Genomic DNA, 26,660 nt, shown 5'->3' with positions numbered 1-26,660 from the left:
ATAATAAGAGGACATCTGAACATCTTATCTATTCCTTAACTATTAATAGATACGAATCTAATGTTCACCGGAAGCTGGGTGATGTCCACGTACCACAGGTCAGAGATGATGCTATGCATGTGTGATGCCAAGAATGAGAGATGGGCTGGAGAGGCGTATTCTGCCTGTTTTCTTTGCTCATCACGGTATGACGCCAGACGAGGAGAGTCGAAGTACAAGCAGCCGTAGCCAAGGGGGTCTCCAGCGACCAACAGCCTACCCACCCTCCTTCGTAGCCAAGGGGGTCTCCAGCGACCAACAACCCACCCTCCTCCGTAGCCAGGGGTCTCCAGCGACCAACAGCCTACCCACCCTCCTTCGTAGCCAAGGGGTCTCCAGCGACCAACAACCCACCCTCCTTCGTAGCCAAGGGGTCTCCAGCGACCAACAACCCACCCTCCTCCGTAGCCAAGGGGTTTCCAGCGACCAAAAACCCACCCTCCTCCGTAGCCAAGGGTTCTCCAGCGACCAACAACCCACCCTCCTCCGTAGCCAAGGGGTCTCCAGCGACCAACAACCCACCCTCCTTCGTAGCCAAGGGGGTCTCCAGCGACCAACAACCCACCCTCCTTCGTAGCCAAGGGTCTCCAGCGACCAACAACCCACCCTCCTCCGTAGCCAAGGGTTCTCCAGCGACCAACAACCCACCCTCCTCCGTAGCCAAGGGGTCTCCAGCGACCAACAACCCACCCTCCTTCGTAGCCAAGGGGGTCTCCAGCGACCAACAACCCACCCTCCTTCGTAGCCAAGGGTCTCCAGCGACCAACAACCCACCCTCCTTCGTAGCCAGGGGTCTCCAGCGACCAACAGCCTACCCACCCTCCTTCGTAGCCAAGGGGTCTCCAGCGACCAACAACCCACCCTCCTCCGTAGCCAAGGGTTCTCCAGCGACCAACAACCCACCCTCCTCCGTAGCCAAGGGGTCTCCAGCGACCAACAACCCACCCTCCTCCGTAGCCAAGGGTCTCCAGCGACCAACAACCCACCCTCCTTCGTAGCCAGGGGTCTCCAGCGACCAACAGCCCGCCCTCCCTCCTCTCACTAACCCTACCGAAGAAGCTTTACAACCGACGCATCCAAACCCATCCCTTAAAGGATTCATCATACACCTCGTTACTCGATCAATCTCACAGGGAAGTGACACAAAATGTGATAAGTGTCAACTTTCGCTGTAAAGACTTTTTTTCACACCAAGTTGTGAAGTTTTTTTTATCCGGTAATTCCGGGGTTACTCCCGAGTTTGAAGACCTTTCGTACGAGGTTTGGTTTAGGGTTTTAAGGCCAGTGACATATGGGAAGTCATCAGGCCAGCTTCAAATTAAACAAACGAACTAACTTAGAACCAGAGACGTTCCGTTTGCCTCCGGCACACAAGAACAAATGAGAACAGTTGTGTACATTTCATCAAGGCAGTAAATATGAATACACGTGACGTAATGTTTTCAGAAAAAAAAAAATATATCTCAGTATGTATACACTTCGGAGTACCATACCTTTTCTTAAAGCTCCCTATTAATTTCTTATCTCCCTTCCTATTTCTTCCCAGTGAAACTGAAATTATCCCAGTGATCCAGTATCTCTCAGGCTTCCTAAAAAAAAAACAAAAGAGAGATATTTCCCAGAGGATATCCAACCTCGATCGACCACAGTGAAGGAAAAGTCACATACTTGATTTGACTGGCCTGGTAACCTTGGTGACTGGAAGAGATACAGCCCGATGGGTGAATCATGAGGATTAAGTACACCGAAGGGAAAGGTTTATATGAACTAACTGGAGGTACGCAAGTCAGAGCTTCTTCATGGAACCCTCCACCATCTTGTATGAGCAGGGAGACAAGATCATAAGAAATAAGTGTCACTGAAAAAAAAAAAAAAGTCTTCGTTTAAAAGCCCTTTGAGTATCGAGTTATGAGCATGAAGAAGAGAATATCAAATGTGAGAATATTGTTCGAAAACTGTAAATATCTCAGATGATAAGAAATGGATATTGGTTTGCAAGTTGAGCGTGAACCACACAAGACCTTCGTTTGATCAATATCTGACTGCATATGAACGTTTGGCTCCACAGAAAATATACACAACTCTCAAAACTTAAGTTTGATAGAGAAGGAACAACTCTCGTTCAGTTATCTGTCGACTCCATCGTCATCATCATGTATCTCATCGAATCATGAGTGTAACAGTGGGAAGTAATATTGATAATTACGCCTCGTCTGCAATCGACACGGCTCATTTATCACCAAAACTGACACTTTTATGAAGGTTTTCGAAGGCACAAAACTCTCCCAAGACGAAACTTGGCCCTGTCGTCTGAACTGGGCTCGTCAGAATCATATGAAATGGAGAGGGCGCCAACTCCGAGGACAAAATTCATTTCATGGGTGTCCAATTTCAAGGACTTTCCGACCCGTCTATTAATAACCTCAACTTTGATTGGAGGCGGGAGACGCACGCGCGTGATATATTGCTGGCGAAGCTGTCGCGTGCGAAAACAGCAGCTGATGGGAGAATCAGGTCACTCATAATTGTACCAGGATCAATATTCCCCCATGGAGAGAACCTTGGAGTGAATAGGAGAAAAAGAAAAAAAAGGAGAAACGGATCCGGTAATTTATACTCCCTTATAGAGGTAATAGAAAGAGATTCCATGTTCGAAAACGAACGTTCGGGCGTCTGTCAATCCTACACTGGAGACGTTCTTTTGTTTAGAAATGACGCTTTGATGGTAAATAAACAGAGTTAGACGAATGTGCTTCAGATCAGGAGTTCTGAAGGTCGGGAAATTTTACGATAACGTAAAATTAGGTGGTCTTGATCCAAACATATTTCATATCTACTTCATTATCAAGATCCCAAGGTGAATTGCTACGGGTATTTAGAATTATGAAAGACTTAGACATTCTAGATTTATGCACATGTTTAAAAATACCTTTATCTGATTTCACGTACAGTATTGGGTACTACATGGTCAAACACTGCACTTCGAATGAGGCAAAATGCATCTGTCTTAACAGGATTGCTAACGTATGAAGAGATTTAGCAGTAAGACTAATTAACATTCGAGTTACGCTGTAGAAAAACACACTTGACAAATACTTCGATTGAAGTCTACAGCTGACATTTATGTGCGCCTCGTTAAATACACGTAAATTTTACAAATGTTTCTCCATAAATCTTCCGTCCTTACTTGTCTACGATTATCATAATATTTTCAATGTTTCTGATCTCCTTCGCTATGACAAATGGCCTTAAAAGGTTCCATATTATCTATTACTGTTCCCCATCATTCGTATATCAATTCAGTTGGATTCCTTTGTAATCTTCGTACGCTTCCTAAAACACATTCTCTGCTCATGGTAGAAGATACGTTTACCCATTGTGCAATGCAAGATCAAGTGGCTTTAAGCTGGAACAAAGCACTTTTCTTGGTAGCTCTTACCAAATCAACTTTTAAGTTAGGCTGGCTTGGGTTAAGTTAGGCTAGTTAAAGTTAGAATACAAAGCAATCCTAATCTACCGTAACTTCCTCTCTTTTTTTTTCCTGTCCCAACCTAACCTACACCTAGATTAGGTTAAGAAAACGGTGTGGGGGAGGGACGACCCTTCAGGGGATCTCAAAATGCCAAGTCTTGCAAAGGGTAAGATACAATCTACTAACCATTTTCTTAGTAATGTCTTTTCATCAAATCGCTTTTTGACAGTGCAGGTTTATTATTTCAATGAAGGTTTAACTTACCATTATATATATTTTGAAGGCTGGATCATTTATCACTAAACGTTACAAGTGCTTTTAACCTCGTGTTGATAGCAGTTGTAAAATCTCTCTATAGCTATGTCACGATACTGTTTATCATCTTTAAAACGTAATGAAAGTTATTGCTATTGTCTTACTTTCATATCAAGTTCAGAAAACCCAGGAACTACGGTCGTATATAAGATTGTAGGATCACGGATTAACACAGACCTCTTTACATCAACCTAGCGATTAGAGTGATGTGAACATATAAAAAATTACTCTGGTTATTCTGTATACACTGGTTCTTATCAACTCTTGGCCTCTGAATATTTCAGGATGGAAAAACTGTAGCAGTAAACTATTATCCTTTTCTTTCTCAAGAGTACATACCATATATTGTTACTGTTTATTTGTGTTCTTATCTACTCTCATTATAACACAATTTATAAAAAAAAAATGACTGCACTGAGTTACTCTCCTCCTACTTACCATCATACATCCTTTAAAAAGATCTTTGAACATTGCACTGAGTGATTCTCCTCCTACTTACCATCATACATCCTTTAAAAAGATCTTTGAACATTGCACTGAGTGATTCTCCTACTACTTACCATCATACATCCTTTAAAAAGATCTTTGAACATTGCACTGAGTGATTCTCCTCCTACTTACCATCATACATCCTTTAAAAAGATCTTTGAACATTGCACTGAGTGATTCTCCTACTACTTACCATCATACATCCTTTAAAAAGATCTTTGAACATTGCACTGAGTGATTCTCCTCCTACTTACCATCATACATCCTTTAAAAAGATCTTTGAACATTGCACTGAGTGATTCTTCTCCTACTTACCATCATACATCCTTTAAAAAGATCTATGAACATTGCACTGAGTGATTCTCCTACTACTTACCATCATACATCCTTTAAAAAGATCTTTGAACATTGCACTGAGTGATTCTCCTACTACTTACCATCATACATCCTTTAAAAAGATCTTTGAACATTGCACTGAGTGATTCTCCTACTACTTACCATCATACATCCTTTAAAAAGATCTATGAACATTGCACTGAGTGATTCTCCTACTACTTACCATCATACATCCTTTAAAAAGATCTATGAACATTTATTTTACACTGTGAACTGACTTACTGGAGTCTGTATTGGGTTTATGTTGGGGGGGCCTTGAAGGCGATAGGCTTCTAATGTAACTTGCCTAAACCGCCCACCGTGACACTGGCTCAGAGCTACAACTGGTGAGGTGAGGAGCCACACCACAGACAGCTTCTCCTCCCCTCACTCTGGTACACACGACCTTACTGATGCCAACGCATACCATTACACATACAATATTTTTTTACCCGGTGAATGTATCTGGTTTACTAAGGCTGACGAAGTCAACTATTTATAAAGTCCTTCTCGAGGAAGTTCGAACGGCGTTTTTCATCAGTGTGTATAGTTTCACGAATGGGACGAGTGCGAATGTAAAATGAATGAGTGGAATGGGTGGGTACAGTTGACCCTAGACTTATCAGGAAGTGGGAGAGACTCTGAGACCGACAGTCGGTGTGTGTTTGTGTGTGTCTATGTGTGTGTGTGTGTGTGTGTGTGTCACCGTAAACACACTACAGTCTATCATTTTCTTAGCTCCAGACTCAACACCAGTGAAAGGTATGGGAAGACATTTGACAGCTATTTGTGAAAGACTGATGTAATTTCATATAATTCCTCAGTGTCTGTCTAAGCCTATAGCAACTGACTATAATTCATTTCCCAGAAATCATGTAATTTGTCTACAGCGCCTTTCATAGCCACACGTGTACAAGCTCCGTTCATACACTTCCATCCTTTCTGGATTGATCTCAAGTCCCTATTCGCAAAGGGTCGATATCTGGACGAGATGTCTATCATTCAACAGGACATCCTGCACCCTTCCCTGGGCCCCACATGACCCTCATGGGTCAACAACTCCCAACTGGAACATTACTCATTTAGTATAGTTACTCAGCACATTACTCACAGAGGTCGAACCCACTTAGCACTGGAGAACTCCCACCACACCACACACTGATCACCCCACTGAAGCCATGCCCACATCACATCACCCATCTGTGGCAGTCCCAACGACATAGTCACCCCAAATGGAGTACTCCCCAACATAAAATCACCCCATTTATGCTCTCCCCACCACCGCGCAGTCTCTCAACTGAAGCATACACGACCACTTCACCCCCAGTGAATCACTCCCCACTAGACATTCACCCCCATGGGAATACACCCCGTTGGCTGATCGCTCTAGGGGAGAATTCCTCACCAGACCGTGACCACATGACAGCGTCAGTGACAGAAACAATCACCCCACAGCAGGAGGCACTCCACATAGTCACTTATTCACCCCAAAGGCAATGCATCCCCACAAGCCAGCCATCCAACGAAAGCATTACCCACTGGTGAATCAAAGCATGGCAGTTCTCTCCATTACCAACTTACCCACAGAGAACATCTCTTTATCAGACAATTACCCACAGGAAGCGCCCCTTACTATAAATAATTAGACATAGTCTTCATTAGATAATTAGAGAAGCACTTTCCATGAGCCAGTCACTCATGGAAGCACTTCACCAATGAAATAATGAATCCACTCCCCACACACAACACAGTTGCCCTTGCAATCATTCATCAAGAGACATCACTCCATTGCAGCCTTCCCCACAAGATTCTGTCCCTCCCACAGAAGCAATACTAGCAAGGCGACCCACGGAAGCACCTCTCGAACGGAAAAAGACCCACGGAATCACTTCCTATAAGACACAGACCCGTGGAAGACCACCCGACATTACAATGGCCCTAGGGAACTTGCCAGATAAGTCCATGGTCTTCGAAAGCACACACACCACAAGGCACTGTCCCATTAAGGCATTACCAACACGATCACCCACGAAAGACCCTTCCCCTCCTCCAAGACAAAGACCCACGGAAGACCTTCCAATAAGTCAGTGGCCCATGGAAAGGTTTCCCCGGAAAACAACGGCCCTTGGAAACAAACGTGACAAGACCAACGAGATCACATCCCATCAGATAATGACTCAAAAACTCTCTCCTCTCATCATATGGCCTGCAGAAGCGATACCCTAAGCCAACGACTCAGTTGGACAGTGAACGACTGAAAAGCTTCGGTGAAGATGATAAACCCACATAATATAAACTCCCCAAGAGACAGCGAACGACCCACAGATGCATTTCTACAAACTGACGGAAAAGGGGGAAATCAACTCCCCACCGGAAAATCACCCGTGGGTGCAATCCAGACAAGACAAGAACATGCAATAACACCCCCCTCCCCACAATTGTAACCCAATGAAAACACTCCCAGCTCCACAGTGACCCATAAAAACACCTTTGGGCGAGACAGTGAAACATGGAAGCACTCACGACAGACTAATGACCCGCAGGAGACCTTTCCACCAGACATTCCCCTCATAATTACTAGCCAAACCATTACTCAACACACAACAACACATCACCACCACCACTGGCCTATTACTCAACGGGATAATCCTAGATATTGGCTACGGGAAAATTTCACCAATATTGAAGGGCGTATAATAATAATAATAATAATAATAATAATAATAATAATAATAATAAAAGGAAGAATAAGATATAATAATAATTACATTAACAGGATTAATGATAATAATAATAATAATAATAATAATAATAATAATAATAACAATACTGATGGTCATCATTATCATTATCATTATTATTATTATTATTATTAACGATGTACTGAGTTAAACGCAATGTCGTAATTACACACACACACACACACACAAGCATGATTTGTAACATACTATAGGCAGTAATCAGCAAGCAGTTTGTGTAGATCCTGCGTGACACAAGCTACCTAAATACGACCCCATCATGAACCCGAGAGGTAAAAGAATTGGCGTGATGACTCCAATACATTATAATTACGCGTGTAAGACTACAGAAGAAAAAGGGATTGCACGGATCGGACTAGAGATGCGGGGTTGTGAGTTATATGACACGTTAGCTTGGTGTAGTCAAACCCGCCACACGGGGAAGTGATCCATGCACAGCACTTCACTCCGGGGTATACCAGACAATCCACACTCCCATGTACCGCATTGCGGCCTCATGGAAGAGCCCCAGTAAGTCTTAACGCTGTACGTTACATCCTGGCTGATCGGGAGGTGGCAATGTGGGGTGTATATCAGAGAACTGGTTGCGTGTACTATGCTACGAGAGATAGGTTGTAGTATTGGTTGCGTCGGTAGGAGGTCAGGCCAAGCCAATATCGACTGGGATTAGATCCCAAACTCTTCCAACCGTAGAGTTGAGACCAGTCAAGGAGAAGGCGTGCATCGCGTTGACGTGTTGGAACTTTCTGTGTCCCCTCTCTGTTTGTGATGACAGAGACGAGACTTCGAGCGAACCTTCGACAGATTTTTGAGAAGCAGAGCTCTTCCTGCGGGTCCTTGGTGTGATGAATTCGATGGAAATTCCCCTTCAGCAGTAAGTCGGGAATGAGACTGACGCTATGGTAGTCTTAAGGTGTTAACGAGTTGGGGGATACTAGCGTACACCTACCTAGGTGGGGAGACGATACAGTGGAGTCAATGACAAGACTTGAGGAGAGAGAGGTGTCGGGGCGGGTCAGGGTGGGCCCTCCTCCTCAAACCCCTTGTGAATCCCACATTAACCTCTCCATCCACGTGAATTTCTGCCACGAGGCGAGACGGAACTTAGTTCTTCTTGACAGAACATCACTACAGCCCAGCCGACCTATCGGTGCGTAGATGACTGAATTACAGAGCCATCAAAGGAGATGGGAAAGTTGTGACTTTTTTTTTTTCTTTTTTTTTTTAGGAGAGAGAAATAGGAAGAAACTGGGTCTTCTGAACGGAGTTAAATTTAAACTAGCCTTGCGACCGTCCGTCCCGCTGGGAAATCTTGTGAAATGTGAGTTATAGTTGTGTGATGGGACGAGGCGAAGATCGAGCAAAGGAGAGAGAGAGAGAGAGAGGGGGGGGAGGCAAATTTGAAAGAAAGAAAGAAAGAAAGAAAGAATATAAATTTCGGTCGTCAGCCGTGACCTCATCTGAAGAAAAGAGAACTCGCTCACTTTAAGAAGGAAGATCTTAGGTGACACGACAGAACCATGAGGGGTAAATTCACCGATAGTTATGGACACACAACACCAGAAAGAGGCTAACTAGACATGAGGGAACAGAGCGAGTAAGAAGAACTAAAAAAAGAGGCGGGCAGATTTCCCCGCAAGTCTCTCAAGAGAAAATTACATACGTCAGTATTGTAAGAAAGGATCTCTCTCTCTCTCTCTCTCTCTCTCTCTCTCTCTCTCTCTCTCTCTCTCTCTCTCTCTCTCTCTCCCGTTAGAACTCCCTCTTGCAAAGGCCAAAGCCACGCAGATGAGCTGGAAGAGAAGTGACATTTCAGATGCATAAGAAATGGGAGTTGAAGAGAGTCAAAGACCTTGGCTATCGAGAAAACCAAAGCAATATGGACGACAGATGGGAAGGACTGATCGTATCAATAAATTATTCCTAAAAAAAAAAAGAAGAAAAATTGGTTGTCGATTTCAGAGCGAAGCTAAAGGTAAAAGAGAAGAGAAAGCTGTTCAATACAGATCCAAATTCCTTCGAAACTCGAGGAAGGAACCCATCTGGTCTGTGAGCCTTAATTTTGTCTGGCAACATAAATACTATGTGGACATGGAAGATGATCTTAAGGGAGGACACTAAGATTAGTAAGTGATGCAGTATAGGGCGGTGGAACGTTAGAATTCAAGATGAATTTCGAGAAGAAAAAGAAAACTAGAAAATAGTTGTTTTCTTGATGAGAGAGAGAGAGAGAGAGAGAGAGAGAGAGAGAGAGAGAGAGAGAGAGAGAGAGAGAGAGAGAGAGATTCACGTTTATCACCGTTACAATTAGCGTGGGAATCGCAAAGACAAGAAGAGTTAGCAGAGCGAACGTTATTGAAGATACTTGAAACACGAAGAACAGAAAGACCAGTCAGTTAAAGAAGAACATAAAGACCAGTCAGTTAAAGAAGAACAGAAAGACCAGTCAGTTAAAGAAGAACATAAAGACCAGTCAGTTAAAGAAGAACAGAAAGACCAGTCAGTTAAAGAAGAACAGAAAGACCAGTCAGTTAAAGAAGAACAGAAAGACCAGTCAGTTAAAGAAGAACAGAAAGACCAGTCAGTTAAAGAAGAACAGAAAGACCAGTCAGTTAAAGAAGAACAGAAAGACCAGTCAGTTAAAGAAGTACAGAAAGACCAGTCAGTTAAAGAAGAACAGAAAGACCAGTCAGTTAAAGAAGAGGAAGAGTCGTCATACTTCCTCTTGGATCAAAGAGCATTTAGCCTCACGAGCAGCGATGATGCATCTGCCATGAGTTTCATACAGATATGAAAGCTGACTGAGAAGCAGAAGGAGAGATGGTTTTATCAGCGCCCGGTATGCCAAGTTCTTCTGCCGCGAATGGTTCATCAGGACAGACAGGAGGAGTGGCGGCTAGACCATGGACTGGAAGAAGTGATAATCTTGGGAGAGAAAAGAATTGGATATCATGCCTCCATTACAGCGAGAATATCCTCTTCTATAAGCTCATCAGAAGCACAAGTGTCGTCACGAGACAATAACCTTTCGAAGAAAAATATAAGAGAAAGAAAAGATCTTGGGGATGGTATATTCATGGCCAGTGTGGTGTTAATACCAGGAGGTGACATACTAATCCAGGATGTTGGCAGAGTGGCTATGACTGTCTAGTACAATGGATCCCAACCTTTATGACTGTCTAGTACATTGGATCCCAACCTTTATGACTGTCTAGTACATTGGATCCCAACCTTTATGACTGTCAAGTACAATGGATCCCAACCTTTATGACTGTCAAGTACAATGGATCCCAACCTTTATGACTGTCAAGTACAATGGATCCCAACCTTTATGACTGTCAAGTACAATGGATCCCAACCCTTATGACTGTCTAGTACAATGGATCCCAACCCTTATGACTGTCTAGTACAATGGATCCCAACCCTTATGACTGTCTAGTACAATGGATCCCAACCTTTATGACTGTCTAGTACAATGGATCCCAACCTTTATGAGATAATGGGCCAATATACCTCATCTGAAGAGCTTGTAGCCCATCCCTTATACTGTCTAGAAGTAAAACGCGTACAATCAGCAATGAACCCATGCTTATGGGAAAGGAAAAGCTTAAATACAATGAATATTCAAAAATAAGGTTGTAAGTGTACTTAAGTGTCGTTGTAAGTGTACTTAAGTGTCGTACAGAACATCATCATCATAGTCGTTCACATAATGATCCGATCTTGAACCTACAACACCGCCCATGGCGCCCCCCTAGGATGGGAACCAATGGCTTAGAACATGGACATGGTGGTGGTTCATGACATTTATGAATGCCCTGAAAACCCTAATACATACATGCCTCCTCCTCCAAACCATCTGTGTGGGAGGGTTACGACTATTCCCTCTGGTCTGTGTTGAGGTCATCCTCCGAGGGGGACCTGCAACTTGAGGATGAGAGGGTATCAGCGCCGCATGACACGCAGAGAATACGGAGGTAGACCTTGCGCTACCTCGCTAACGCGGGAGATAGCGACTAAGTATAATGAATAAATAAATAAATAAATAAAATATATATATATATATATATATATATATATATATATATATATATATATATATATATATATATATATATATATATTCTATTCATTATACTTTGTCGCTGTCTCCCGCGTTTGCGAGGTAGCGCAAGGAAACAGACGAAAGAAATGGCCCAACCCCCCCCCCCCCCCCATACACATGTATATACATACGTCCACACACACAAATATACATACCTACACAGCTTTCCATGGTTTACCCCAGACGCTTCACATGCCTTGATTCAATCCACTGACAGCACGTCAACCCCGGTATACCACAACGCTCCAATTCACTCTATTCCTTGCCCTCCTTTCACCCTCCTGCATGTTCAGGCCCCGATCACACAAAATCTTTTTCACTCCATCTTTCCACCTCCAATTTGGTCTCCCTCTTCTCCTCGTTCCCTCCACCTCCGACACATATATCCTCTTGGTCAATCTTTCCTCACTCATTCTCTCCATGTGCCCAAACCACTTCAAAACACCCTCTTCTGCTCTCTCAACCACGCTCTTTTTATTTCCACACATCTCTCTTACCCTTACGTTACTCACTCGATCAAACCACCTCACACCACACATTGTCCTTAAACATCTCATTTCCAGCACATCCATCCTCCTGCGCACAACTCTATCCATAGCCCACGCCTCGCAACCATACAACATTGTTGGAACCACTATTCCTTCAAACATACCCATTTTTGCTTTCCGAGATAATGTTCTCGACTTCCACACATTCTTCAAGGCCCCCAGAATTTTCGCCCCCTCCCCCACCCTATGATCCACTTCCGCTTCCATGGTTCCATCCGCTGCCAGATCCACTCCCAGATATCTAAAACACTTCACTTCCTCCAGTTTTTCTCCATTCAAACTCACCTCCCAATTGACTTGACCCTCAACCCTACTGTACCTAATAACCTTGCTCTTATTCACATTTACTCTTAACTTTCTTCTTCCACACACTTTACCAAACTCAGTCACCAGCTTCTGCAGTTTCTCACATGAATCAGCCACCAGCGCTGTATCATCAGCGAACAACAACTGACTCACTTCCCAAGCTCTCTCATCCCCAACAGACTTCATACTTGCCCCTCTTTCCAAAACTCTTGCATTTACCTCCCTAACAACCCCATCCATAAACAAATTAAACAACCATGGAGACATCACACACCCCTGCCGCAAACCTACATTCGCTGAGAACCAATCACTTTCCTCTCTTCCTACACGTACACATGCCTTACATCCTCGATAAAAACTTTTCACTGCTTCTAACAACTTTCCTCCCACACCATATATTCTTAATACCTTCCACAGAGCATCTCTATCAGCTCTTATCATATGCTTTCTCCAGATCCATAAACGCTACATACAAATCCATTTGCTTTTCTAAGTATTTCTCACATACATATCCCTGGGGATAGGGTAGAAAGGAAACTTTCCACGTATTCCCTGCGTGTGGTAGAAGGCAACTTAAAGGAGAGGAAGCTGGGGGCTGGAAATCCTTCCCTCCCGCTTTACTTTTTCCAAAAGGAGGAACAGAAAAGGGGGCCAAGTGAGGATATCCCCTCTGCGGCTCTGTCATCTGTTCTTAACGCAGGAAATGGCGAATATGTATGGACTATATATATATATATATATATATTGAAGAGCGAGGAAGCATACGTTGCTTTTTCAAATGAGGCGAGGCATGTGGGGCGGTTATTACAGATGAGGTGGTATGAGGAAAGTCTCCTCGCTACTGATGTGTACCTCACGGAAGACGCTTGAGCAAGAAGAACCCAAAGCAAGTAGCATCGCCTTCACTGTCCTTCCCTTCACTCAACACTGGAAAACGATGGCTAAGACCAGGTCCCTCCTTACCTACATGGACTCATAAAGGTGTTTGGAGGAGCAGGAGTGGTAGTGGTGGTGGTGGTGTGTAGTTAATGTAGGAACGCTTTAATTGGGGGAAAAAAAACAACCTTAATACCTGTTGATTTAAGGCTTATTTCACATATTGCATATTCAGTCCCAGCTCCACGACCATGAAACCATTAAAAGGGAATCAGGTCGGATTTAATCTTAAAAAAAACAAAACAAAAGAGTAGTGTTCCCGCATCACATAATTTTTTTTTTTTTTGCATATTTCATTAAATGAAAATAATTGTACGCTCATTTATCTATTTTCACATTTACTCCTGATGATTCGCCAAATATCTGATAATAACCTATGCCAACAGTATATACGAGAGAGCGCCTGCATATATATATACGTAGGGAATAATCAACCCAAAACCCCCGTTTTCATTATAATTCAATAAGTGTGGACCAACTATAACCATAATATGGGGGGGGGGGGGGTGTAGTTAGGTTGTTATCGGTTGTTTTGACAGTCGTTTGAAACGACAGTTTCGGTGATGATGGCCGGCAGTTTAACCCCCTCCCTTTGTTCCCTCCGATATGTTGGCAATTATCCTGAAAGCGAGAGAGTAACTTGGCTAATTTATAGCCACAGTATGATCCTCATTACCGGACAGGGGACGCTGGCCCAGAATATATTCCCCAAAATATGGAAAAAGAAAGAAAAAAAATGATGGAAATTTCATCAAAGCTTCATATGTCTCACTCCCTTGTTCCTCATCTTTTACTGACCCCAGTCTCTTCCTCTACGTCTTCTGAACATGCAGGAGGATATAGTGTGTCTTGAAATAATATCAAAGCAGAAGATTTTTATGTCGAGTAAGAATAGAAGGAATGTAGAATGTAGGCACAGATGTTCTATAAACAGAGTTCGAGTATATATATATATATATATATATATATATATATATATATATATATATATATATATATATATATATATATATCACTCTTCAACAAAAGTGAAAAGATGGCATTAGGCTGTTTTAACAAAGAGAACAACGATAAAAGTCGACTATTATGAAAGCCTAAAGAAGAAGAAGAAGAAAAATAAACGTGTGGGAGAAATATCTTCTGAGTCTGTTGAAGGCTGGTGGTGTGAGCGAGGGCAAAATATCTGCTTTAAGTCTGTCATGAGGGAATAGAGAGAGAGAGAGAGAGAGAGAGAGAGAGAGAGAGAGAGAGAGAGAGAGAGAGAGAGAGAGAGAGAGAGAGAGAGAGAGACGAGGATCACATAAACGTACCCTCACAATGAGGGTGAAATATGAGCCATTTTACTCGCGAATGAAGTGTGAGGTTTGTACTTTACACTCCACGGTCGCTCTTAAAGCGGAGACGTGAGCAAGGGACATGGTGTTTATACTGGAGTGGATGTGGTTATTTTGGACAGATATTTTACCTAAAAAAAAAGAAAAAAAGATTCCAAAAACTGGGGAATTTTGGATATTTTCACCCTCGACACTAGGTTCCCCCCCAACTCGACACATGATGGACTACGAAAAGGGACTTAGGTTGCATTTGGCTCCCATCAGAAATATAGCAGTGTTTAATACCATATTTGCATAGATTTTTGGTCTACATTTTTAACGCATTTCCGTAAATGAGAATATACACTTATTTAACGATGTTTATTTGCTATAAATGTTAATATTATTCGGGGTAATATTTCTCCACGATAAGATGGATGATCCAGGATAATGCACATAAACACATACTCCCTGACGGTTTATATATATATATATATATATATATATATATATATATATATATATATATATATATATATATATATATATATATATATGTGTGTGTGTAACTGAATACGAGGGGAGGGGGTTGTTATTCCATGTGTGGCGGGGTGGCGATGGGAATAAATAAAGGCAGACAGTATGAATTATGTACATGTGTATATATGTATATGTCTGTGTGTGCATATATATGTATACATTGAGATGTATAGGTATATATATTTGCGTGTGTGGACGTGTATGTATAGACATGTGTATGTGGGTGGGTTGGGCCATTCTTTCGTCTGTTACCTTGCGCTACCTCGCTAATGCGGGAGACAGCGACAAAGCAAAATAAAAAATAAATATATATATATATATATATATATATATATATATATATATATATATATATATATATATATATATATATATATATATAATTGAATACGACAGCATATTTAGAGTTATTAATATTCTTTCTTATGTTCTCTAATTTCCTCTGTATTATTGTACCATTCGGTAGGTGCTCACACACTAGTTGTCCAAAAGTATCCATTTCACTCAGACTTTCACCTTCGCAGAGGCATAATAAGAAATCTACAAAAAAAAGAAAGAGAAAAAAAAAGTTACAAAACCTGAACATGATATGTCAAACGCAAACAAAATATACCATATCACATCCAAGTTTTGTGACGCAGTTTTTCTCTTGTTTGTAGATTTTATGAGTTTAGGAGATTAGAGAGCAAACTATATAGTAAAGACAGAGACTATTCTAAGCTTGAGTCTTCCTCAGAATTATAGCCGTCTGGGGAAGGAAGGAGAAACTCATCCCGCATCCCGCGACAAGGGACTAAAAGCCAGGATGCAACCACTAGTCAGCTTCGGGTTCTGGAATGAAGTGCTCTCAGGAGAGATCCGGGGGTTAAATCAGGTCGCTGAGGTCATATACGTCTTACTATGTAAACTGCTAGATGATTTATTCACCGTTTCTCAATTCTTGTTTAAAGCTTTTCTCACTATGTCACTATGAAATGTATTTCAATCGATTTCGCCTAAACTTGTTAGCACTTTCCAGACTCCGTCACTATACAATGTATTCCAATCAATGACACGGCCCACCTGTCCGTTGACCTTTTGTGCACTCTGTATCCTCCTCTTTTGCCCCACTGCCCACAGGATGGACAGAAGTGCACAATATAAAAGCCGCTCGTACGGCTGAAGAACTTCAAGTCAGTCAGTAGAAGCGTAGGCTGCTGAACCAGAAACTCAAAACTCCTCCGTCTATCTGGATCTCACAAAGACCACGGTCTACAGAATCGCTGTATCTTAGTAACGTACCGGATTGGCTATAACCGCAATACAAGGTAGAGTCTCTTCATTTTGTTATGGCTATTCCTTGGAGACACACTTAAGAGATTCGGGATCTTTATGGTTGTTGGAGTAGTCCTTGTTGTTCACTGACACTGATCCACCCATCCCTCTTGTTTATACTTTCGAAGTCGTAGTTCCTTTTTAGAATCATCTCATGATCTTCTACGACTTCTGTATCGAGACCGACCCTTGGCATGAAGATTCTGTTCGAGAGCAAGTATTAAGACTGCTGGTGGAGCTCCAATGACTACAAGAAGAACTACCGTTGAATCATACGTTTCTGGAGTCAAGCTTATGTCAACGAGGTTCCTCTTTTCTTTAGCCGGCCATCAGTAATGAGAACTGCACAAGTTGAACTACAGTGTACGAGTCACTGGGGAACTCTCTCCTTCTTATAACTTCCTATATATAACATGATACTTCGTCCGTCACACCAGACAGCCGATGGATATATATTTGTTGAATGAGGAAGACACTCTTGTGAAGACGCTGGCTACATACTGTACAGTTATGGTTCTTGACTTAAATGGATGACAAGCTGGTGTCTTTTCATATACGGGAGTGCTGACTGGCTGTTCCAGCAATCTTGACACTTTAAACTCTTCAAGAAGTGCATCAGCTTTGGGCCAAACAAATAAATGGAATATCTACATTAGATATTTCTAATTAGATGTTTGATATATCAAATGAAATTAGCCAAATGCTGCTTTTAGTAATCATATTACACAGTTATAAGTTAGTTATACCAGATGTTTCCCTATGGTGGTTCTATTCCACAGAAACAGAGAAAAGGCTTTTCATCATCGCTTGATAATATAGAAATTGTCGAAATAAAACCCATCGAGAACGTTTTCCTGACGTCTTCTTCACTGTGGATGCAAGACTGAAAAGCACTTCCCTGTTCTGAGCTTCGTATCCTGACTGTACACCGTCAAGAATTTCGACAGAAGCTCCTTACAGTGTGGCGGGAGCTGGAGAGGACATTCCATTACCAGCAGAAATCCTCTTGGAGATGATACACTTTTGTGATACATGAAGCCTTGACATTTAGGTACAATTCGTCCACTTCGGCTCTCTAGGGGGCGGGGCATTTATAGCCCATTGCGAGTGCAGCCACCTGTTAGTCCAGTCCGGGGAGAGATGAGAGGTTCCTATGTCTGTGGGTGTCATTACTTCTTTGTATTGCGTAAGAGAGAGTCTTGCCCTCGTGAAAGTCTTGATACATCTTTTACTATCGATACAGCTTTTTCAAACTTAACGTATCCTGTCCGCATTTCTCGTTTTCTCATTCAGTTTATTCCATTCGTCCGCCACTCTTACACTGTAAAATCATTTATTTTGCATCGTTTCTGACACGTTTATTCTTTGATGTTACGGTGTTTTGTCTCTGCATCTTTCAAAGAACTGTTGCTCTGTGTCTGTCTACCTATCTGTCAGTCTGTCTCAGTTTGTCTGTCTGTCTTGTCTGTCTATCTGTCTCTGTGTCAATCTCAGTGTGTGTGTGTCAGTCTCACTCTGTCTGTCAGTCTCACTCTGTCTGTCTGTCTGTATAATCCAGAAGAGACGCAATCCTGGGTGTACTATATACTTCATCCACTGGTAACGTATATATGGAAATGAGCTGCATAGACACCTACACCATCATGGCGATTGTGTCTCGCTCTGTTATCTGACTCATTTAGTGCTTTCCAGAGGCCGCTAGTGAGTCCGCTCCCTTGGGGAAGGGAGGGGGGGGGGTGGTTACAGTGTGTGTGTGTGTGTGTGTGTGTGTGGACGAACGAGTGCGTTCATACGTTAGTAACTGACAGTAGACTTGATGAAATCTCAACGTGATGCGATGGTGGTGCTGCTATTCGAATTAGTACGATGAAAAACAAGTCAAAGTTTTAATGAGTGGATTCTTTTGCTCGCTGTACCTGCGACTGTCAAAATGTTTGGACGCGCGAACGTTGAAAGAAGAAATAAAAAAAAAAGAGTTGCAAGTCTTTCATAAAAATAGAAGAGTATCCAATACATTTGCATATTACGAATGAGCTGCATCTATCAGTACTGACGTATTGACATATTGGCGTTCACTAACATCAGTATTGTATAGGTAAAAAGTCATAATTAGTTCTCAAGGTATTCCGGTATTGTAGGAGTATATCTAGATGTTATTTTGGGAGAATGGTATGAAGTAAAATTGCTAGTGAAAGAGAAATGGGGAGGGCGTTTGGATGGTATTTACAAGGAAGGAGGGCACAATTCCAATTTGGTCTCCCGCTTCTCCTCCTTCCCCCCTCCACCTCTGACACATATATCCTCTTGGTCAACCTTTCCTTACTCATTTTCTCTTTGTCCAAACCATTTCAACACGCCCTCTTCTGCTCTCTCAACCACCCTCTATCTATTTCCACTCTCTTATACAGACCCTTCAAAACACAAAGGAAGCTGAGGAAAATACATCAAAGAATTGAGAATTATGATTCCGTGAGTGTGTCTGTGTTGGGGGTGGGGGGGGGGGACCTACTGATCAGTAGGACTGGACGTAATGATTAGCGGAATTGGACGTCCTGATCAACGGGATTGGACGTATTGATCAATTAAGAGCCTTCGACTGGTAATCATGCTAATCCATCAGCTAATAAAAACCGTGTTTTTTTCTAGTACATACAATACAGGTGTTTGGAAGGTAAGATGCTACAACTTTTCCTCCTAGTGTGGTATAGTAAAGAGGACAGATCCAAAAACTGTAAGTAAGAGTCTGAAACATTTGGATCACTGTAGACCTCACAACCTGTACCTAACATTAAATATCAAAGTCATTAGCCTGCATTCAGATTAATGAAATTAACAAACGCTTGAATTCGCCGGCGATAATTACTTTTCGTACAAATACATCACAAATGGTAGGGAAACATATATTTCTTTTATCCAAAGGTTTATAATAGTCTCTCGTTATACTACACACACACACACACACACACACACACACACACACACACACACATACACACACACACACACACAGACAGACAGACACTATGATCTATTGTAGTATACAGACAAATACAGCAAGACTGCGATGTAATATACACTAGCCCCCGTACAGCTGTCTGGGGTCTGTCTGTCTGTCTGTGTGGCGTTGAGAAACCTTTCTCTCTCTGTCTCTGTCTGTCTGCCTCTCTCTCTCTCTCTCTCTCTCTCTCTCTCTCTCTCTCTCTCTCTCTCTCTCTCTCTCTCTCTCTCATATTACAAAACACACACACACACAAAAAATTGGCTTCAGGAAAGTAAACTCCGGGTTCAGTAACCTATGTAAATGCCCTGTAGGGACATTTGACAGCTTCAGGGAACGCAAGTGGGGGGGGAGAGAGAGAGAGAGAGAGAGAGAGAGAGAGAGAGAGAGAGAGAGAGAGAGAGAGAGAGAGAGAGAGATTTGCAGATATTATTACTTATTTTCATTTTTTTTTTTACATCCTCCAGTGGGGATGGTAGAGCTAGGCAAGGATTACAGAAGACATGAAGGCGAGTCTCTCACAGAAAAAAAACAAAAACCAAGTTTTCCCCGTACAATGATACACAATGAACAAAAAAAAAAACAGACTGAACATGGTGGACAGAGGGAATAGGACTGACCACTATAATGGACCACGAGAGAGGGACATTAAAGATGATAACAGGACATGTTGACCAGCGATGAATGACAACCCATCACATACGGGATCAGAGAGGATGATATGAACTGCAGGAACGGTACGATATGGACTGCAGGAACGGTACGAAAAGGACAACAGGAACGGTACGATGAGAACTGCAGGAACGGTACGATGAGAACTGCAGGAACGGTACGATGAGAACTGCAGGAACGGTACGATGAGAACTGCAGGAACGGTACAATGAGGACTGCAGGAACGGTACGATGAGAACTGCAGGAACGGTACGATGAGAACTGCAGGAACGGTACGATGAGGACTGCAGGAACGGTACGATGAGGACTGCAGGAACGGTACGATGAGAACTGCAGGAACGGTACGATATGGACTGCAGGAACGGTACGATGAAAACTGCAGGAACGGTACGATGAGGACTGCAGGAACGGTACGATATGGACTGCAGGAACGGTACGATGAGAACTGCAGGAACGGTACGATGAGAACTGCAGGAACGGTACGATGAGAAGAACAGGAACGGTACGATATGGACTGACAGGAACGGTACGATGAGGACTGCAGGAACGGTACGATGAGGACTGCAGGAACGGTACGATGAGGACTGCAGGAACGGTACGATATGGACTGCAGGAACGGTACGATATGGACTGCAGGAACGGTACGATATGAACTGCAGGAACGGTACGATAAGAACAACAGGAGCGGTACGATGAGGACTGCAGGAACGGTACGATATGGACTGCAGGAACGGTACGATAAGAACAGGAACGGTAAGATAGGAAATGCAGGAACGGTACGATGAGGACTGCAGGAACGGTACGATGAGGACTGCAGGAACGGTACGATGAGGACTGCAGGAACGGTACGATGAGAAGAACAGGAACGGTACGATATGGACTGACAGGAACGGTACGATGAGGACTGCAGGAACGGTACGATGAGGACTGCAGGAACGGTACGATGAGGACTGCAGGAACGGTAAGATAAGAACAACAGGAACGGTACGAAAAGAACAACAGGAACGGTACGATAAGGACAACAGGAACGGTACGATGAGAACAACAGGAACAGTACGATGAGAACAACAGGAACGGTACGAAAAGAACAACAGGAACGGTACGATAAGGACAACAGGAACGGTACGATGAGAACAACAGGAACAGTACGATGAGAACAACAGGAACAGTACGATGAGAACAACAGGAACAGTACGAAAAGGACAACAGGAACGGTACGATAAGGACAACAGGAACGGTACGATAAGGACAACAGGAACGGTACGATAAGGACAACAGGAACGGTACGATAAGGACAACAGGAACGGTACGATAAGGACAACAGGAACGGTACGATAAGGACAACAGGAACGGTACGATAAGGACAACAGGAACGGTACGATAAGGACAACAGGAACGGTACGATAAGGACAACAGGAACGGTACGATAAGGACAACAGGAACGGTACGATAAGGACAACAGGAGCTAGACTAACTGAAGAAGTAGGACAACAGGTGTGTGTGTGTGTGTGTGTGTGTGGTGGAAGCGGAAATGGAAGCATGACTAAAAAACTTTTGATAGCAGACGACGCGCTGAAAAAAACAAACAAAAAACAACAACACAAAACAAAAACAAGCAAAGAGTTAAACAGACGTAAACACTTTAGAACATAACAGCAAACAAAACAGATGAAAAATCAAACAGACACAGACGCTCAAATGACAGAAGAGAAGCAGGGAAGAAAAATATTCCACATAAAAAATATTTCGTGTGAATGCACGAAGACTAAAATAACTGTAGAACCCCAAGGATTAATGAGACTAACTGCCTTAATGAGTATGTGGGTGATGATAATATTATACTTGACACTGTGATTGAAACGAGAGAGAAAGAGGAATGATGCAGACTTGTAAGGCTATATGAGACCTTAAAGACAAACATGAAGGTGGTATGGCATTGTATGCCAACGGTAGGTATGAAGAAACTCAACAAGCCATCAAAAAAAAGAAATGATAAATAAATAAATAAAATGAATAAAGAAATAAAGATAAAAAATAACTGTGTATTAGCAACGGTGTTGCAAGAAATGTTCCTGACCGTGACGCATTCACGGGCCGCCCATGGGTTCGAATCTCGGTTGCGGCAGTCGGTCCACAGTCAACCCAGCTGTTCATCGACCCTCAGCATGTAGTCGATAAAATGGGATCAGCTTTAAGGGCACGGCCTTTGTTAGGGCCTCGGGTGTCCGTGCCGACTCAACTAAAATAAAGGGGGAAAAAAAAAAAACTTTGAACACAGTTATAATACAGTGACATACAGACCACCTCACACTAAGAGAAGGGTTCAGTGAGGAACCCATAATAACTGAGGAGTTATAGAGTAATGCAGATATAAATATAAACCAGCAAGATAAATTTGGTACCTTATCTCAGGGATGCGTAAAGAGAGAAACAGAATAAGAATGCAAGTATATATATATATATATATATATATATATATATATATATATATATATATATATATATATATATATATATATATATATATATTTTTTTTTTTTTTTTGCTTTTTTTTTTGCTTTTTAATTTTCCAAAAGAAGGAACAGAGAACGAGGCCAGGTGAGGATATTCCCTCAGAGGCCCAGTCCTCTGTTCTTAACGCTACCTTGCTAACGCGGGAAATGGCGAATAGTTTGAAACAAAAGAAAGAAATATATATATAGTGCTAATCTTGCAGTCATTCTTGTTGTTCAGTAGAAAAATAGAAGACTTTTATTAGTTTATATATATTAACTGATCAGGACCTTCGCTCTACTATGTATTTGTGCTCACCACTTTATCACAGTGGGTATCTAAATTGTTTATATGGCTGATGTCATCCCACGCTGCGTAGTCTTGTCTGTCTAGCATCCATTTCCAGTAAGCACTTCCACCACGACTGTGACCTGGGAGGGGTTTGGCTTTGTGGACCTCACTATCTGTGGTGTGTGGGTACGCCATTCGTGATAAATAGATTTAGTGTTGTCGCCTCATTTTGGTTCATGTTTCTCTTGTATTAGGTCGAGTGTCTCACACATATATGGTCGATAGCTTTTTACTTGACTGTACTGGTTCTCGGTGAATGTAGGTTTACGGCAGGGGTGTGTGATGTCTCCATGGTTGTTTAATTTGTTTATGGATGGGGTTGTTAGGGAGGTGAATGCAAGAGTTTTGGAAAGAGGGGCAAGTATGAAGTCTGTTGGGGATGAGAGAGCTTGGGAAGTGAGTCAGTTGTTGTTCGCTGATGATACAGCGCTGGTGGCTGATTCATGTGAGAAACTGCAGAAGCTGGTGACTGAGTTTGGTAAAGTGTGTGAAAGAAGAAAGTTCAGAGTAAATGTGAATAAGAGCAAGGTTATTAGGTAGAGTAGGGTTCAGGGTCAAGTCAATTGGGAGGTGAGTTTGAATGGAGAAAAACTGGAGGAAGTGAAGTGTTTTAGATATCTAGGAGTGGATCTGGCAGCGGATGGAACCATGGAAGCGGAAGTGGATCATTGGGTGGGGGAGGGGGCGAAAATTCTGGGAACCTTGAAGAATGTGTGGAAGTCGAGAACATTATCTCGGAAAGCAAAAATGGGTATGTTTGAAGGAATAGTGGTTCCAACAATGTTGTATGGTTGCGAGGCGTGGGCTATGGATAGAGTGGTGCGCAGGATGATGGATGTGCTGGAAACGAGATGTTTGAGGACAATGTGTGGTGTGAGGTGGTTTGATCGAGTAAGTAACGTAAGGGTAAGAGAGATGTGTGGAAATAAATAGAGCGTGGTTGAGAGAGCAGAAGAGGGTGTTTTGAAATAGTTTGGGCACATGGAGAGAATGAGTGAGGAAAGATTGACCAAGAGGATATATGTGTCGGAGGTGGAGGGAACGAGGAGAAGAGGGAGACCAAATTGGAGGTGGAAAGATGGAGTGAAAAAGATTTTGTGTGATCGGGGCCTGAATGAACATGCAGGAGGGTGAAAGGAGGGCAAGGAATAGAGTGAATTGGAGCGATGTGGTATACCGGGGTTGACGTGCTGTCAGTGGATTGAATCAGGGCATGTGAAGCGTCTGGGGTAAACCATGGAAAGCTGTGTAGGTATGTATATTTGTGTGTGTGGACGTATGTATATACATGTGTATGGGGGTGGGTTGGGCCATTTCTTTCGTCTGTTTCCTTGCGCTACCTCGCAAACGCGGGAGACAGCGACAAAGCAAAAAAAAGAAAAAAAAAAAAAAAATAATATATATATATATATATATATATATATATATATATATATATATATATATATATATATATATATATATATATATATATTGGGTCAAAATCACATGGACACCGTTTTATCCATCCGTCTCCACTACGATCAAACTTAGTTTCCTATAATTATCAAATCTTTACGTGCTCGAATACCACCAGCTCCCTCCACCCTAAGGTGCAGGGAAGAGTGAACGTCTTGCATTCGTCTGCAAAATTTGGAACTTCTATTCAGAACTTGGGAAGTTTATACGTCCATTCTTCTGTTCCTTCATTTTCTCTGGTCCCGTATTACAGGACAAAGACATGCTTCCGAATGGTCTTCAAGTCTATCATTTCACTCTACAGTCTTCGTTACCTTGTCTCTCAGACAAATCATGCACGTTTGTTACTTCCTTTATCGATTTTAGTTCGCAAGGCAAGCTATGGCTACTTTCCTCCACAGCTCACATCAAATCTTCAGTCAGGAGTGGAGTCGATCCTCTTTCCGCATTGGGGAAATATATCATAAGGGAAGACTTAGTCACCTTCCTCAACCCCGATTTAAGACAAGGAGATAAGATTCAATCCTCCACCATTCACCATACTCGCAATGCATGGGCAGAAGCTGGTACTTTATAGTTCACTATAACCAGTAAATTACGAAGGATATCATCCTCCATCTGTCCACAGCATCGAGTAAAAGAGATTGGATTCTCTCCTCCACTGTTCATCATATCCAGCAAAGACAGTAGGATTCCTTCCTCCAACACCCACCTCAGTGTAGAACACATGACTCCTTCCACTCCTCTTTATAACCCAGTAGATGGAGACGGATCCTCCTCCAGTAGCGAGGTAAGGACTCTCCTTCACTATAGCCAATAGAATAAAAAGCGAAAGTCTCCAGCGTCTACTTTTCACTATAGCCAATATAGAAGGGTAGGATCCCCTTTCTCCATTACCCACTACAGCCAGGAGATAAGGTAAGATTTGTCCTTCTCATTAAGACACTGGAAAAGACATATCATCATGTCTTCTCTCTGAGGTCCTATATCCCGTACACACGACGCCGGGAAAAACCCCCGAAGGTACCCCACTTTAAGAGCTCTTTTAACCTAATGTAGACTAAGGCTTTCCTAGTCTTTCTCTCTCTCTCTCTCTCTCTCTCTCTCTCTCTCTCTCTCTCTCTCTCTCTCTCTCTCTCTCTCTCTGTCTCTCTCTCTCTCTCTCTCTGGAGTCTCAAAATGCGTTTTACGAAAACCGATTTCTCTCTCTCTCTCTCTCTCTCTCTCTCTCTCTCTCTCTCTCTCTCTCTCTCTCTCTCTCTCTCTCTCTTCCTGTTTCTTTTTTCCTTTTTCTTTACGAGGAGAAACATAAACTTCCACAGCAGATGGCGTTTAGAGAGGAGAACACAAGGCTTTGAAAAATGGTTTCGGCTTTTCTTGTGTTACAACGAATCTGGCTGCAAGGGAACCAGTAAAATTGAGAACTGAAACTGGAGTCAGTGTCTGCCACGATAAGATGCTGAGAGAATTGTGTTACCTTCGGGGTGACTTTATATATATAATCCTACGATCTCTTGATATGTCACAGCCTCGAAGTTTATAACATAGGCTGAATCTCATCCTCTAAAGAGACGTATTTGACAGTGAACTGTGTTGGCCTTTAGGTTGGTCATTAGACAAAGGGACTGCAAGTCTAAGGTTCACTGTCAGCCGACCCATAAATGTATCTTAAGATTCTATTTTCTATACATATATGACACAGAACATTCCAGACGTATTGGAAAACATGCAAGACGGGAAAGCCAAGTTATGTCCAGCATTTTCAGGTGGGGGGAGGTCGGTCTCTCTCCTCGTGGGTATCGGGTCGTTTGCTGAAGTGAGGCGATATTTATGTAGCAGGGGAAGGTGGTGCCCTTGCCTGCCACCATACCCCATCACCTCCTCTCTCCTCCTCCTCCTCAAGCCGCTAAGTCATGAAGCTTTACCTCCTCCCTTCCCTCCCTCCCTCCTCCCTCCTCCTCAAGCTGCTACTCATGAAGCTTTACCTCCTCCCCTTCCCTCCCTCCCTCCTCCTCAAGCTGCTACTCATGAAGCTTTACCCTCCTCCCCTTCCCTCCCTCACTCCCTCCTCCTCAAGCTGCTACTCATGAAGCTTTACCTCCTCCCCTTCCCTCCCTCCCTCCTCCTCAAGCTGCTACTCATGAAGCTTTACCTCCTCTCCTTCCCTCCCTCCCTCC

The 26,660-nt window shown here is 42.7% G+C and overlaps 1 protein-coding gene across 2 annotated transcripts in view; it reads right to left on the bottom strand.

Annotated features, from left to right (window-relative positions):
* The window catches only part of LOC139745998 (uncharacterized), a 498,500-nt gene that overhangs the window by 94,870 nt on the left and 376,970 nt on the right, over nt 1-26,660 (bottom strand). The window contains exon 1 of one of the 2 annotated variants that reach the window (XM_071656786.1): nt 4,934-5,066. The exons of the other annotated variant lie outside the window; for it this stretch is intronic. The gene's annotated coding sequence lies outside the window, so the exon portion shown is untranslated. Of the gene's footprint in view, nt 1-4,933; nt 5,067-26,660 lie in introns of those variants that run through there. 2 annotated transcript variants of the gene reach the window in all.

This window comes from Panulirus ornatus, chromosome 4 (genome assembly GCF_036320965.1).
Source record: "Panulirus ornatus isolate Po-2019 chromosome 4, ASM3632096v1, whole genome shotgun sequence".
Taxonomy (NCBI): Eukaryota; Metazoa; Arthropoda; class Malacostraca; order Decapoda; family Palinuridae; genus Panulirus; species Panulirus ornatus.
This window is presented reverse-complemented; position numbering and strand designations above follow the sequence as displayed.